The sequence below is a fragment of the Benincasa hispida genome, chromosome 1, assembly GCF_027475165.1.
Source record: "Benincasa hispida cultivar pf3 chromosome 1, pf3_genome.v1.1, whole genome shotgun sequence".
Classification (NCBI taxonomy): domain Eukaryota; kingdom Viridiplantae; phylum Streptophyta; class Magnoliopsida; order Cucurbitales; family Cucurbitaceae; genus Benincasa; species Benincasa hispida.
Window position 1 is genome coordinate 4,511,997 of NC_143478.1, and position 18,029 is coordinate 4,530,025.

Below are 18,029 nucleotides of genomic sequence, written 5' to 3' on the forward strand. Positions count from 1 at the left end.
AAACAAAAACAATGAAATATAAGGTTGATAGTATGAAGGGGAAAAAAGTAAAACGGTGATATCCTTGACATGGAAATCCAGAAAATCTATATTTTAGGGAAGACATCCAAAACTTTTGAGATACCTTATGTTAAGACATTCTAGAATACTTGAAAATCTCTAAATGTCAGCATTTTACATTAGTACAAATAAAAACAGTAATCTAAATGTACTCTATGAGTTCATGGATTCCCATGAGATAAACCATCCTCAAAAGTCAAGCAATAAAAATGGTTTTAATTATTATTTTGAGTTTGAGTTTTGTTCATTTTCAAACATGTAAATTCTAACTTCATTTTCGCCATATATACTTCTAAAACATACCATTTTTGTCGACATATATTTAAAAAACGATTATTCTGATTTCTATTTTTAAAGTTTTAACGCAAGTTAACACTGATCTTCTAAAAAAGGTTAATAAATTTTGTTCACTATATTATAAGAAATGTAGCCCACTTTTCACGATGATTTTACTTTTAGTTTTCTATTTCTTAAAATATATTTTGTGCATCCCAACTTTTTAAGTGTGGTTTTCACATTTCTTTGGAAGAAACACCTGAATTATTAGTTAATTTTAAAAAATAAAAATAAGCCTTTAAAAATTATTGTTTAGCTTTCAAAACCTAATTTGGTTTTTGAAAAATGAATAATAAAACATACAAATTTTCAAAAGTATACTATATAAGCTTATTTTAGAAAAATCAAAAATAAAAAAAATCAAATTGTGGACAAATGGAGACCAGAAGCGTGCTAAAATTTTGATTGAAATAATAAATTGAAAGTGAATACGACGAGACTAATCGACTTCCAAAAGTAGAGTAATTAAAACTCATGTATAAAAATTATACATAATTATTGTAAAATTAAGGACAATGGAGCACAATAGAAATAAGAATATGGAGAAAATATAATATAATAATAACGATAAAATAAAATAACAAAATATAAGAAATTATGTAAATAGAAAAAATATAGAAAATGGAAATCTAAAGTGGATTTTCTTATCAACGTGTGTGTCTACAAAATCCACAAATGACCACTTATTTAAAGAAATTTTGACAAGTAACACTACAAGAAATCACCCCTTTCTTGATGCTTCAAATCGTCGGGAAATGCTAAAAACGCGCCAGGGGATCCACTCCTATAGGATGTGACACATTTGGACACTAAGTATAGGTTGTTGTATGCACATAGCCAACACATGTGGTAATGAAAAAATGATACTTGGCTTTGGACACTAAGCATGAGAATCAATTTAGCACTTATTTTATAATATTTATAATACTCCTCTTTAGATACCCATTATATACATGAAATATGTTTCGTCAAAACCTTATTAGGAAAAAAACCCAATGGAAAAAAAAATTCCCAGTGAACGAAAAAGAATACATATACCATATAATCTAATACTCTTAAAAGAATACAATATTTTATTCCTCCTCATGAAAACATCACTTAAGATCTTTGAGTTGTCACATTCCAATGTTATGCACCAATTTTTCAAAAGTTGCGGTTGGTAATGATAAGTCTGTCAGGTTAGCTTTCGAATAAATTTGCTATACTGTGATGTCATCATTTTCTTCAAAATTATAGGTGTAGAAAAGCTTTGGTGAAATATATTTTGTTTTATCTCCTTTATTACATCTTCATTTGATTTAGGCCATACATGTTGTATTGTCTTTATATAATATCGTTGGAAGATTTTTACTAGAAGACAAGCCACATGTTCACGAATGTATTGAGTCATTGATCTTAGCCATACACATTCTCTACTAGTATTGTGAATTGTAAGAATTTTGGCATGATTTGAGAAAGTGGTTATTATGGTCTGTTTCATTAATCAACGTGATATAGCAATTCCTCCATATGTGAATAGATAACTTGTTTGAGATATAGTTTTGTGTGGATCAAATAAATATCCGAAATTTGCATGACTAACTAGATCAAAATTCAATTTATTTGTATAAAATAAACAAACGCATATCTATCATTCCTCGAAAATACTGAAGTATATGATTCACTCCGTTCTAATGTCTTGCACTAAGATATGGAACTTCAGGATCAAAAAGTTTTTCATTATCATCTCGAGGTTGAAATATATATTTCTTCACATCTAGTGAACGAACTTCCATTGAAATATTTAATAGATGTACTTTATCCATATAAAATCTTTTCAAATTTTTTCCAATTCCAAAAATGGAAACCGATCAAATTAGTGTCAGTTGGTCGGTTTAACGGAGGGGTCAACCGGAAATCGATTTTTGCAAAATAAAATGCATTATGGCGACCAACCGACCATAATAGCAAGACAATATAACGTTTTTTTTTTTTTTTTAAGTTTCAAAATTTGTGCAATTAAATTCAGAATTTAAGATGGTTATGGTGACACCAAGAAGCCTATGGTTTTACTTTTGCCCCATGGTTTTCTCAATTCCATTGCTGGTTTTAAAATATATGTATATTTGAATTAATTTAGGTCTCACACACAACTTTTTATTTTCCAATTTGGTTTTCTCTCATCCCTTCCCCCTTCTCTCAAAGTCTCACCCTCTGTCTCTTTTCTTTTCCCTTTTCTCTCTCCGTCTCTCTCTCTTCTCTTCCATCTTCTGTCACCATTTATCTTTTTTCCTGCCTCTTTCCACCGGTCATCATCGCCGGCACCGTCATAGTGTTAATGTTCACTGTTGTATCATCTCCTTTCTTATTTTTCTTTTCTCTTTCTCATTTTTTTTTGTTTTCTTTTCCATCTGATCCTCTTCTTCTTTCTATTTTATGTTTCATCCTATATTTCTCCTCTTCTTCCGAGACAGAAAACCTACAAAACCAACCGATTGTGCTAATAGTTGGGCGAAAATAATCATCCTTAAAAAGTCGGTGGTTGACGCCGGTTTTAGCCAAAAACCAACCCCGACCAACCGATGAACACCCCTAGTATAAGTTAACTAACGAACAAATATCTCATATGCTAAATGCTCAATTTGTAAACCAATGCAAAATTTTGTTTTTTCGAAATCTTTCATCTCAAATTCTTTCTTAAGATATTCTTTTGCCTTCAAAGGCACTTCACGAGTTCCAATTATATTTAAATCATCAATATATACAATTATGATAATAAGTCTGGACTGTGGTTTCTTTATAAAAACACAAAAACATATTGAATTATTTTGATATCTTTCTTTCAACAAATATCTATTCAGTTGATTGTACCACATCCCTTCTGATTGTTTTAATCCATATAGTGATTTTTATATCTTTATTGAATACAATTCTCGAGAACTTGATTCATATGTTTCAGGTATCCTAAATTCTTCTAGGATTTTTAAATGAATGTCATTACCAAGAGATCCATATAAATATGCTATAACTACATCCATAAGATGCATGCCCAGACTTTCATATACAGTTAGACCAATAAAAAATCTTAGTGTAATTGCATCCACCACTAGAGAATACATCTCTTCATAATCAATACCAGATATTTGTGAAAAATCTTGTACAACTACTTGTACACATTCTGGTGTTTGTACTACTGATCCAAAAATCCGATGTTTTGAAAGTGAATTTAATTCTGCCTTGATTGCTTCTTTCCACTGAAGTCAATCTTTTCTATATCGACATTCTTCAATAGATTTTTGTTCAGGATCCTCATATTCAGATATAATATTAAGAGCAACATTATATGCAAAAATTTTGTCAATAACTACATTAGTTTGATTCCATCTTTTTCCTGTCATAGCCTAGTTTATTGAAATCTCATTATTATCTTGAGATATTTCATCTTTCTTACTAGTCATGTCAAGGATTTCTTCATGGGTATTGAATTCCTCAACCAAGTCTTTTTTATTATTTAATATTTTTCTTTTTTAGAATTTTATCTCTGGAACCCACTGGTCTACCATGCATCTGACGTGTTCCAGACTCATTAGTGACAATTTGCTGTGTTGGGATATCAATTTTCGATGGAACATTTGTAGTGGTATACATGACTTAGTTACTTGCTTAGCATCTATAAATACATTTGGTAATTAATTTGCTATATTCTGCAAATGAATTATTTTTTAAACTTCAAGTTCACATTGATCTGTATATGGATCTAAATGAGACAATAACGATACGTTCCATGTAATTTATTTTTCTAACTTCTTAATTCCTCCCTTTAATGTTGAAAAATTTGTCTCATTATAATGAAAATCAACAAATCATGCAGTAAATATATCACTCGTTAAGGGTTCAAGATATTTAATAATTGATGGAGATTCATATCCGACATATATTCCTAAACTCCTTTAAGGACCCATCTTAGTACGTTGTAATGGAGCAATTGAAACATATACTGCACATCCAAAAATTTTCAGATGGGAAATATTTGGCTTATGGTCGTAAGCTAATTATAATGGCAAGTACTTATCATAAGCTACTTATCACACCCTTCCCAAGCTACTTTTTTAACCTGAAAAAAGATATGAAGGCAACAGATGAAACCTTCTTATGGCACCTACTGCTCAACTAAGACCTATAACCTGTTTCCTCGCTCTTGGATCACCTGATAGACAAGCGTATCTATGGTTCATGCAATCCAATTCAAAATTCTAAGGTAATCATAGAGCTTTTCATAAAAAATGGCTAAAACATCACCAACTTATATCCACATTTATGACCAGAGTTTACAACATAAGGTTAAGAACATAATTACAAGCTTAGAGTTCAACCCTCTCCCAATTACATGTACATGAGTTTCCAAAACTATTAAAGACATAGCCAAGACCTAAGTAACTTCAGGGCCTATTAAGGATCTACTATTTTGTGGCAGATTGGCAGGTGTAAGATGGGTTCCGGGAATTCGACCTCTACGTGGGGAGTAAGGAATTTTGAACACGTGAGCCAGGATGCCTAGTGAGTAACTATTTTAAAACAAACGTTCATAAACATAATCATGCTGAAGGATTTATAAAATAACTGACAACTAGAAATGCTTTCATAGTTCAGGGTTTAAACACACTTAACTTGGAACTCATAGATATTCAAACATCATAATAATTCATAAGTGCATTGGAAAATCCTAAAAACATATTATATCTTTCACATTTCATATAAAACACTCAAGCTCAACTTTGTACCCTTAAACCTTAGTTGAGTAAAGACCATTTTGCTCACACTTCCAATGTTGATAACCTTGGCTGAGGTGGAATTACTACACACCATCAGCATTGCTAATAATCATATGTGCATGTAGAGATGCCCAAAGATAGTAACACCGTAGCATGCGATCCAAAGCCTTCATGTGTGCTAAAGTGGGTCCCAAAGACCTTTCCTGGATACCTTAGTCTCCTTCAGCATCATGGTATAATGTAAGCCCTGAATGCCTTCGTCATCTTTAGTATCAAGGTTCTGGATACCTTCATTTATTCAACATAGCTCATACTTTGTATATCACTCCTTAGAAAACATGGCATCAAAGATAGATAACATTGTGTAAAGCTTTCATGAACACATTAGGAACACTTTGCCTCATTGAAACATACTTGGAACCTTATATAAAACATAACATATAACCTTCCTTTATGATAAATTTGTGTTCTAAATACATTGAAGCTTATAGCTTTTCAAGAGGAACTCATGCTTGATAAATCATTTATTCAACATAGCTCATACTTTGGCTAAATTAGGTTTTGAATGCACTTTAAGTAAAATATTCATTAAACATAGACATGGAAAGCATTTAAAGAACAACATTTATAAAACTTGTCACTCGGACTAGCTCTCCAAAGGGTTATAGGCCTTTCCAATCTCCGTTTGGCCTGTCACATAAATAAATAATCCTTGGTAGATACTTGCTCATCTTTGAGCTTAAATGACTTTAACTAACTTAGCCTTTTAGGTCATTTTTTCTCTTTAACTTAAGTAGGCCCCATATCCTTCTTAGAGTTATTATTTATATATATTATAGATTAACATCCATAACATTACTTAAGGGACTCAACAATGGCTTATCAACACCAAAAGTCCAGAAATTAAGTCAATGCCAAGCGTGAGACAACTTAGGCACACCAATAGGCTTGCTAGCACAGACGCATGCAACTGTCACTGTTGTGGGTGGTGGGACACGCACATGGCCTACAGTCAGGCGCACAGGCAGTTGGGTAGCCCCTCATTGGCGGCAGTCATGCATATAGGCGTGCGAGTGAGCGATGCGATCAGCAACAACGTGCAAGAGCTAAGTGTCAGAGGCGTGCAGACTAGGCGATGGGCAGCTATCTGGCTGGGCAATGAGCATGGTTACTTGCTTAGCAGTGTAGAGTGTGTAATAGGCATGTGCAAGCGAAAACCTACCAACAAGCTTAGTCGCTCGCCTACTCTCTTGGTCTTTGACCAGCTGCCTGTTTCTTCAACCTATGCAGCTACCTACTTATTCAACCAAAACCCAGTTTCGACTTCCAGAACTCATAACTTAAAATCTATTCCTCAAAACTCAAAACTTTCTTCTATGAACTTCTTACACATTCTTTAAACATCTTATTTAAAATGTGGGCTTCTAATTCCTCTTAAAGAGCTCAAAATCTACCAATCTTTTCAGCTTTCCCAGAGTGGTCCAAAAATTAGAACACTCTTCAAATTCTTCAAGATTTCACCATCAATTCGTGGAAATTTCTTCTCAATAGCCCTAGATCGTCCTCCTCACTATTCAAGCTTCACTTTAGCTGTAGAATATTCCCTTTGGCACGAGTGAAATGGCAAAACCGATATCCTCTTTTAAGCCCTTATTTATATTTGTTCTTGCATGGTTAATTTGCCTAATTAAATGCCACCTTATGCACTAACTCTTGTCTTAGGCCTCTATTATGCCACTTAACCCACTTACTGGGCTGATTAAATTGATTTTCTTTACATATCAATGCCTAAAGTGGCTTGGTCTTCTCATTCTACTTCCTCTCAACCTTAGGCTTTCTTCACTGCCCAAGTTACCACCTTGGCCATCACCTACAACTTTCAACCCTCTACCTCTTGCCATCGCCTAACTCTTCCTTGCCTAGGCCTTTCTTGTGACCTTTCTGTTGGGTTGTACGTCCTAAAACTTGTAGTTTGTAGTGTTAAACATTTTCTATTATCAATAAAGATGTTATCGACATTTATTCAATAAAACTGTTGTTAAATATGTAAATTGCACTTGTAAAGACTAAGTCCAATAAACTAAATATCCATGGCTATTATATGAATACTTGAACTTTATGCGGTGACATAAAGATGGATCAAGTTCGAGTAAATAGCCAAAACTGTCTATAGTATATGAATAAGGTTGGGTGCCTTATTATGGTAACACTATTGGATGCGACCCACTCTGTAGTTGTTACAATTTGTTGTGTGCTACAAACGAAGTGATCTTGATTCGTTCATGTAGTGACATGAGGAGCGGAGGTGTCCTATGCAATGAGTTTGCATAATATTGGACCATGAAATAAGTTACTCTTACTTATAACGTTGTTTACTATTTAAGACTGACTATTTCAAATCGATGACCTAAGTAACTCGACCTTAATCCTGGGCTAACTATGAACTCCTGTTTATTCGGGATTATCCTTAGATTTGCATAAGCGAGGGTTGGCTCAACAACGCCGACTCAATAAGTGTGAACCCCGAATCCCAATTTTATACTTAAGTGTGTTTTCTTATTTAAATTGTCTTAATTTTCTACTTAATTGTGTGTTTCTATTTAAATTTGTATAAATAAGTTGAGTTTTAATTGGTGAAATTGTAGTGGAATTTTTATAATAAATAGGTTGTTGAAAACAGTTAGTGTGATTGGTGAAAGAAGGAATGGAGATTTGAAAGGAGAAAATAATATTGGAAAAGTTGGGGAAAAATATTAAGTGGGAATAAATATAGAAATTAAGTACGTGGAATTAATGTGGAATAATATGAAGATTGAGTTTGAAAAATTCGGGGAAGAATACGGCTAAATATGAAAAATTAGGTGAAGTACGGAGTAAGGAATTAAGGAAAAATATAGAAAATATTATTTTGGAATTATCCTGGAAGATCCGTGTAAAAATATCATTAAGTGGTGAGTAAACGGGTAAAAAAAATATACGGAGAATATTTGTCATAGTAGCTTAAGATTGGAAAGAAAGATTGGAGAGAAAAGTTAGAGAGAAAGATAGAGAGAGCGAGATTGGAGAGAAAGTTTGGAGAGAAAGTTAGAGAGAAAGCTGGAGAGAACGAGAGTGGAGAGAAAAGTTGGAGAGAAAGCTGGAGAGAGTGAGAGTGGAGAGAAAAGTTGGAAAGAAACTGGGAGAGAGCGAGATTGGAGAGAAAATGGGAGAGAAAGTTGAAAGGAGCGACACCGCCGAGATTGAAGAGAAACTAGGAGAGAAGGTTGGAGAGAAACTTGGAGAGAGCGACACTGTCGAGAGCGGAAAGAGCGAGAGCGCCTATGTGTTAGCCTTGCTTTGTCCGATTCGAACGTCACGCCCACGCCTCACCTATGCATTGAACGGCCGAGCAAGTTTCTGGGTGATGTATTTGGACACGTTGGGGTAGATTATGCATTTAAAAACCCTAATTTGAATACAAAAAAAGCCTGAAGACGTAAGGACAAATGTCAATTAAAATTTAGGTGTCTGATTAAGAGAAATTCTTAAACCCTAAGAAATTGTGTTGGATGCGTTTGGGAAGAACACATTAAACCAAGGTGAAGTCAGTTTACGTTGATTAAGGGAGGATTAAACATTTGGCCATGCAGCCAAGTAGGTGCTGTCAATACCACGAGTAATTTAAATGCCTATAAATAGGGAGTTGGGATTTCATTTTCAAATCACACAAAAATCATAAATTTTGTATAAAAAGTAGAGAGCAGTGAGGGTTCAGAGGAATGAGTCAACTTTGGACAAGGAGATGTTCCAATCTACTCCTGCATTTGGAGTGATTTCAAAGCCATTTGAAAGCTCTGGAAGTCTAGTTTTTAGAGTAGGGCTGCCAGAGGAAAAAGCTCAAAGAAAATGGGCTGAAGGTTGAGAAGAAGGCAGAAGGGTCAGACTGTCGGATCAGTCTGAGCCAGTCTTGAAGATTTTGAGATTCCGGCCAAACAACGAGGAATTATGAGCTGAAAGTCTAGGATAAGATTCCTAAGACATTTTAGAATAAGTTTGTAGAAGGAAGTATTTTCAAATAAGGTTCAAAACTATGAGTAATCTAAGTTGTAAATTGAATCTGGATTCTACGGGTGAAAAAGGGACCCGAGGAGCTACTAGAGTGAAAAGTTCCTAAGAATTCGAGGAGAGTGGCTAAAATGTTTTCGAACTAAAATGTTTTTAAGCTGTTTTGGATTACAACATTTACAAAAAGCATATTTGCAAAAATAATTCTCATGCCTACTAGTTTTACAAAGTGGTTTCCAAGCAAGTTTGAATTGTGGTTTGAACGCATGCCTACTGTTGCAAAACTATCTACATATGTGTATGTATTTTATCCAGCATGCGTTACCCTCTTTAAAGCCACGTTCTATATGTGTTATACTGTACATGCTTTAAAGAGAAAAGTTGTTTATAAATAGTTTTGGTTAAATGCGATGCCGAAGTACAAGGAGAAGGCATCCACCCAACTAGATACTGAAGTACAAGGAGAAGGTATCTATTGGTACTGAAGTACATTGGAGAAGGTACCAAGTCAACAGGATACTGAAGTACGTTGGAGAAGGTATCCTAGTAGCTCGATATTGAAGTACAAGGAGAAGGTATCTGAGCAATAGTACCTAATGTGGCCACAGGTGAATAAAGTCAGAGATTGAACAAAAGGGTTCTCTCTGGACTAGTAGTTGGTGTTGAGATTATTTTACCCGTTATAAAGTACTTGATTTGAGAAATGCTTTTACTATTTTATGTTTAAAACATCTTTATATAATTTACGCTTGGAAAATATTTATGCTGCAAAAGTTTATATTTCAGATAAAACTATTTTCTGAAATTATGCATGAGAATTTACTATGTTTTTCGGTCACTCACTGGGCGTAAGCTCACCCCGTTTTCAAATGTTTTTGTTCCCCCCCCCCCCCCCCCAGGTAGCGGTCAAATCCTCTGAAGACAGCTCAATATCTGCTCTGCCACTAAAGGACGAAAAGACTTGTAACCGTTTGCTAGGTGGTTACTGTTAATATTGTACACATGTTACTGTTGTTCATATAAGGATTAGGGTTTGTGGGTTTTGGGACTTGTAAATCTAATGTTGTAAATACTCTAAACATATTAAATTTCTAAGTTAATAAATTGTGGGCCTACAGCCATCCCGTTGCATATAATTTGTATTTGGTATCAGAGTTATTCCGTAAGAGTTTTTAGGCAGAAAGTGTCAGCCTAAGGGTTGATAACTGCTGCAGTCACGCCGTTCTCTAGGCTAAGAGGGTGGTCTGGGACGGAGTGTGACAATAAGCCTCTCATTTTAAGGGTAAGACCGGGTAGATAGCTAGGGACATAGGGTACGAGAAAAAATTCACACATACCCGATTTAGGGATAGTAGAAATGTTGTTCTCTTAAGTATTGAATCCAGGTCTTGAACAAGGGGTCCTACCCTCTCATTGGCCCGAGAGGGACTTAGTTTAGTGATTGGATTGCAAACTAATTGTTCATTAGAAGATCAGTGGGACTTAAGGAGCAAGATGTAATTTCGGAGGTAAAAAAACATTTGACCCAGCCGTTACTACAAACAACCTGTGAAGGGTCAACTTACTAATTACGGTTAAATCAAGTGGACATAAATATGTCTATAGTGAGGAGAGTGCAACTACTAAGCTATAGTGGTATGTCTTGGTAGTTAACGAATATTGATTAATTTGGTTTAAAGTGTTTAACCAATTAATCTCAAATCGTTGGAATTCATGATCTGTAGGCCCATAAGGTCCCTTTACTAGCTTGTAATCTTGGATTAATATATTGAGTAAATTTGAAGCGTTCAAATTCAATTTGGGAATTCAATTTGAAGTGTTCAAATTTTAAATTAGGATTTGAATTTGAAATGTTCAAATTCAATTTAGGGTTTGGATAATTATATTTGATATAATTAACGTTTAATTTTGTTGAAATTAAGCGTAATTGGAGAGTTTGAAATATTTAAGTGTTGATTTAAATATTAATTACATGAATAGGATTCATGTATGAAATAGGTGTTTAATTAATTTAATATTTGAAATTAAATTATTAATTAATTAATTATGTTTAATTAATTATTTAAATAAATCTTTTTCAAATTTTCTAAAATTCAAATTCATATTTGAATTTTTTATTAAATTTAATTTTTTTGAAAATTAAACAAAAGAAAAAGAAGGAAATTTGAAAATGGGTGATTAGTGAAATAATCCAACTTTTGTTGGATTGATACACTAATCAACACCTATCCTATTATGAGAATGCCAATTGAAGCGTCAAAATGCTACCTCCTTAAGTGTTTGCATATATATGATACATATAAAGCTCCTAATTTATGAGATTGAGAGAGGTAGGCTACTGGTTTTTTGATTTGTTGTAGAAATTCTCACACTCTCTCAAACCCTCTAAAAAACATCCACCTTTATTCCCTTCAATTCTAGAGTTCCACCACTCAAATTCAAGTTAGAGAATAGAGAAGATCTCTTAGTAGTCCATTGTTGATTTGCAGCTCAAATTCGTGGAGAGCAGCTTGTATTTAGTGAATTTCTTCCATTGGTTCCTCCACATCACATTTGCTAGCAGAATAGTCTTGTTTCTCAACACATGTTCTCTCCCATCTAGGATCTACATTGGTTCCTCTTTATTGGTTAAGTGCTTCTTCAACTGAACTGGTTGGACCCGGAGAACATGAGATGGATCGAGGACATATTTCCTCAATATTGATATATGGAAGACATCATGTATGTTGGATATCTCCGTAGGCAACATTAGTCTGTAAGCTGATGACCCGACTCATTCTGTTATCTCATAAGATTCTATATACCTTGGACTCAGCTTCCTTTTCCTTTCGAAGTGTAGTACTCCCTTCCAAGGAGATAACTTAAGAAAAACCCAATCTCTAACCTCAAACTCTAACTCTCTTCTTCTATTATCAGCATAGCTCTTCTAATGGTCTCATGCTACTTTTAAGTTTTCTTTGATCAGCTTAACATTCTTTGAGGTTTCTTGGACTAACTTTGGTCCTATCAGCTTCCTCTCTCCTACTTTATTCCAACAGGCCGAATTTTGTATTATCTCCCATACAAGGCCTCATATGGTGCCATTCCAATACTAAAATAGTAGTTGTTGTTATATACAAACTCCATCAAAAACAAGTGTGTATCCCAACTACCTTTGAACTGCAACACATAAGCTCTTAGCATATCTTCCATTGTCTGAATGGTCCTTTCTGACTAACCATCTGTTTGAGGATGAAATGATGTACTGAAGTGCAACTTGATCTCGAGAGCTTCTTGCAAACTTGGCCAGAACTTTGATGTAAATCTCGGATCCTTGCTAGATACTATTTGATGGAACGAACATATGCGTAGCGAAAGGAAACACGGATCTAAAGTACTCTAATTAAGTTAATTTCAAATAATAAGCATGCAATTAAATTAACTATAAAGGATAGAAGAAATACAAACTTTGTAGACTCTAGTCTTCTCCAAATTAGCTCCAATCTCCCCACGAACGGTTCGTAGACTACTACGAGAGTCTTCTCAACTATTCTTCAGCCATAGAACGGGATGGTGAGATCCAGTGAGTGACTAATTTGGATAGGAAAAGGCTAAGTATTTGAGAGAAAACAAGGGTTGAGATTATCAAATGATCTCATAAAATTCCACTTGGCCAAGAGTTGTAAAAATTATAAAACTCTTCCTTTTAAAGGCCATTTCATGCAAAACATGCAATTTTAAGTTTGATAAGAATTTGACACTAAAAAATCCACTAACTCAAAGTGGGATTAGTTGGGCAAGTGTCTTCAGTTGACGATAACACTTAGCAATGTAAATGTTAGAATTTCCCATTAAAAATGTTGGATCTTTCCACTAACTTGGTCAAAGGTCAAAGTTTGACTCTCAAAGTCCAATGTCAATAAGTTTGACTTTTTAAATTTCAAAGTCAAAAGTCAACAATTTGACTTTCATTGCATTTTTACCTAATTAACAATTTTGACTTTTAGTAAAATTTTGGCCAATTCCTTTTAATTTCAAAATTAATTTTAAAATTAAGTTAATGTTAAATAATTAATTAAATAATTTAATATTAAATCCAACACTAATCCCAACCAATATGAATCCCTATTCAGAATCTTGATGTTTAAATCTTATTTTAATATTTTCTATTTTCTCTCTCTTTATGTTTAATTCACAATAAACATTAGGTTAAATATATCGTATATATTTAACGCTTTGATCCAAAAATCGAATTTGAACACTTCAAATTCGTTCGTCACACTATTCTAAGGTTTAGTCCGATATGAGCTAGTAGGGGAACCTCATAGACCTACAAATCATTGGCTCTAACTATCCAAGATTAACCAACTAAACTCTTTAACCTAATTAACCACCATTCGTTAACTACCGGATCACTCCACTAAAGCCCAGTAGTTGTACTCCCCTCACTGTAGATATATTGTGTCCACTCGATATAACCATGATTAGTAAGTCAATCCTTCACAGGTTGTTCGTAATAACGACTAGCTCAAAAGCTGTTCTACCCCCGAGATTATATCTTGCTCCTTAAGTCCTACTAATTCTCTAATGAACATTGGTTTATGATCCAATCATTAAACTGAATCCCTCTTGAGAGGGTGGAGCCCTTTATTCAAGACCTGGAGTTAGCACTTAAGATAACAACTTCTCTATTATCCCTAAAAGCGGGTAGGAGTGAATTCTATCTTACACCCTATGTCCCCAGCTATCTATCCGGTCTTACCTCTGAAATGAGAGGTTTATTAAGCCGGCGCTGTTAAGCCAATCCTCACCCATGTAAATCTAGGGATTATCTTGAATAAACAGGAGTTCATAGTTAGCTCGGGATTAAGGTCAAGTTACCTAGGTCATTGCTTTGAAATAGTCAGTCTTAAATAGTAAATATCATTATAAAGTAAGAATGACTTATTTCTTGGTCCGATCTTATGCAAACTCATTACATAAGACGCCCTCGCTTTTCATCTCACTACATGAACGAATCAGGATCACTTTATTTGTAGCACTTTACAACAAATTGTTACAACTACAGAGTGGGCCACATCTGAAAGTGTTACTAGAATAAGGCACCCAACCTTATTCATATACTATAGACCGTTTTGGCTATTTACTCGAACTTAATCCATCTTTATATCGCCACATAATGTTCAAGTATTGGCAGAGTCGAGTTTACCGTTGTCCGTAAACCCTCACTATACAAATAATATTTATAAATCACCGAACAAACTACTTATACTAATTAGTAGTACAAACGGCAAGTTCGGGGTCGAACCTCAGGGAAGCACAGAAGATTAGTTCGTCAAAGCTTGTTTTCAGTTAAAGAGATAAATGGGGAGGGGGGGTTGATGTGGATTGATAAACGAAATTACATAAAATAAAGTGCAAGAAAAGTAAAGATAGAAGCGCAATTAATCAAGATCTCTTAGCTTAGAGGAATAGATTCACCCAATATAATTTAGATCATTGAACCAATTTATGACTTAAACTTCTTGTTTATGCTTAGCCCAATTGATTGGAATCCCAACCAATGGTCCTAGTTATCTAATTAATCAAAATGCACAGAAAATGAATCTGCTCCCATACAAATTAACAAATCGCATTAAGTTCTAGGGATTACACTAAGATGAGTGTTTAACTTCCAACGTCTAATTAAACAATCAATATGGTTTTTCTCTAGGTTAATTGGAGCAGTCCTTTTTACCTAACTAACCTATTACTTCCATTGGGATTAACTTATAATTATATGTCACATATTACAAGTTAATCACAAAGCATTAGATTACACAACAAAATCATTGGGCGTCAATCAAAAATTAAAATCATGTAATTCATAAATGTAAATTCAGATTAAAACCCATAGACAAGTTCGTATGCGCAATTCATACATTCAGTAACAACTTTATTGAATAAGTCTCAATAACATTTTTATTGATAACAGAATAAGTTTATTATTTATAAACCATGAATTTTGGGACATAAAACCCAACACTATTAACACTGGTGCTTCATATTGGCTCACTACCCTATCTACATATAGCTTAGCCAGCTTGTCAAGTGTGAATGTTACCTTGACTGGTAGATATCTAGCTGTCTTTGTGAGCCTATCCATTATTACCCAAATGATATCATAACCACTAGAAGTTCTAAGTAATCCAAAGAAGAAATTCATTGTCACACGTTCTCATTTCCACTCAAGTACTAGAAGTGGGTTGAAAATTCCTGCCGGTCTTTGACGATCTGGCTTAACTTGCTGACAAACCAAGCATCTGTCCACATAGTTTACTATATCCCGCTTCATTTTTTGCCACCAGTAATACTTCTTTAAGGTTCTATACATATTAGTACTTCCACGATGCATATCATAAGCTAAACTATGGGCTTCTTCTAAGATTGCATTCTCCAGGTTTTCACTGTTAAGCACATATCATTTGTCCTCCTTTACTAAGGCTCCATCTGATCTCAGTACGTAGTTTGTTCTCTTCTTCAACCTTACTTCTTCATCTAACTTCCTGAGAATTGGATCTCTCGGTTGCTCTTTGATGACATCGTCCATCAAAGTAGGCCTTACCTGAAAATGAACAACTAAGCCTCCTAAAATGTCTACTGTCAAGGTAGCATTAGAACTCTTTACCTCCTGTAACAACAACCATTTTACTGTATTTCGTGTAGCCTTAGGGTGACTAGACTTCCTACTTAAAGCATATGCCACCACATTAGCTTTACCTAGGTGATACTCGATCATACAATCATAATCCTTGATCAGTTTGAGCCATCTCCTTTACCTCAGATTCAACTTTTTATATTCAAAGATGTACTTTGGGCTCTTATGATTCGTATAAATATGACATCTTTCACCAATAGGTAATGTCTTCAGATCTTTAGTGCTAGTACAACTACTACTAACTCCAGTCACATGTTGGGTAATTACACTCATGTTTCTTTAGTTGTCTGGAAGCATAAGTAATCACCTTCCCTTTATTCATTAGAACACATCTTAGACCCTGTCTCGAGGCATTACAATATATCTCAAACTCTTTCCCTGGAATAAGAAGAGTAAGAATAGATGTTGATACCAACCTCTTCTTCAATTTCTAGAAACTCTTTTCACATTTCTTTGACCATTCAAACTTAGTATTTTTCTTCATCAACTCTGTCAAAGGACGTGTTATCCTTAAGAAACCTTCTACAAACCGTTTGTCATAGCCCGCTAAACCCAGGAAACTATAAACTTCAGTTATTGAAGTGGGTTGTTCCCACTTGACTACAGCTTCCGTTTTCTGAGGATCCACACTAACTTCTGCAGTTGACACTACATAACCCAGGATACCTAATCAAGCCAAAACTCATATTTACTGAATTTGGCATATAACTGCTTGTCACATAGCATTTGAAGCACTATCCTGAGATGCTCTACATGCTTCTCTTTTCCTTATGAATAAACTAAGATATCATCTATTAATACTATTACAAATTGATCCAGATACGGATGAAAAACTCTGTTCATGAGGTCCATAAATACCACTAGCACATTCGTTAAATTGAATGGCATAACTAAAACTCATAGTGCATGTACCTCGTCCTGAAAGCTATCTTGAGAACATTTGATTCCTTTATCTTCAGCTGATGATATCCTGATCTCAGAAAATACTGCTGCACCTCTTAACTAATCAAATAAATCATCTATTCAAGGTAAGGGATACTTGTTACAAATCGTTACCTTGTTCAGTTTTCTGTAACAATGCACAGTCTAAGGGTGCCATCTTTTTTTTTTTCTCACAAACAATATTAGTGCTCCCCATGGGATACACTTGGCCTGATATCACCCTTGTCTGCCAGTTTCTGTAACTAAACTCTTAACTCTTTCAACTGAGCAGACGCCATTCTGTAAGGAGCTTGAGAAATAGGCGATGTTCTTGGAACCAGTTCAATTGTGAACTTCACTTTTCTATCAGGGGGTAGTCTTGATAATTCTTCTGGAAAGACATCCACAAACTCTTGCATTACAGGAATGTCTCCAGGTTTCAACTTTTTTGCTTGCAAATCTGTCACATGACCCAAGTGAAGATCATTGAATGGAAGCATGGGATCGGACCAAATACCCAAAATTTACAGAATATAAATTTTACAGCAAAAAAAAAAAACAGATTATACATTTAAAAGAAAATTACAGCGTGCATTAAAACATAGATTACAAAATAGAAAATAGGTTTAAGAAATCTTACCTTGAAGAACTCTTCTTCACGAGATTTCTTCTCCAATAATTGTCACGAACAAACTCGAACCCTCTAGGCTTCTACGAGGACACACCACGAAAGATTCCTCTATATTCTCTAGATGAGAATCTAGGAGTTTTGTGGACTTTGACTATTTTGAAAGAGAGGGATTTTGAGAATGTTGAGAGGAAGAGATGAGTTCCAATTTTCTCACAGAACACTTCTGTGTATCTCTATGACTTGTGAAAAATCACCACAGGGAAGAAGAAAAACTAACTTCCTTCTTCCATTGCCACGTTTTTTAGGGAAAAGAGAGGAAGTGAGTTATAACTCCCTCCGAAAAGGATTTAAAATAAAATAAAATAAATTTATTTATTTGTATGAATCAATATATATTTATATGAAAACTACTTTATCATATAATATAAATATATATATTAAGTTATATGTTAAATTAATTAGATTGAATTAATTATATCACATATAATTAATTCCCTCAATTAATTTGAACAATTCAAATTAATCCAAAAATTGATTCTCATTAATTCTTGTGAGCTACAGAGGAGACTTCATGGACCTGTAGCTTGAAGCTTCAACAGTATGTGAATAA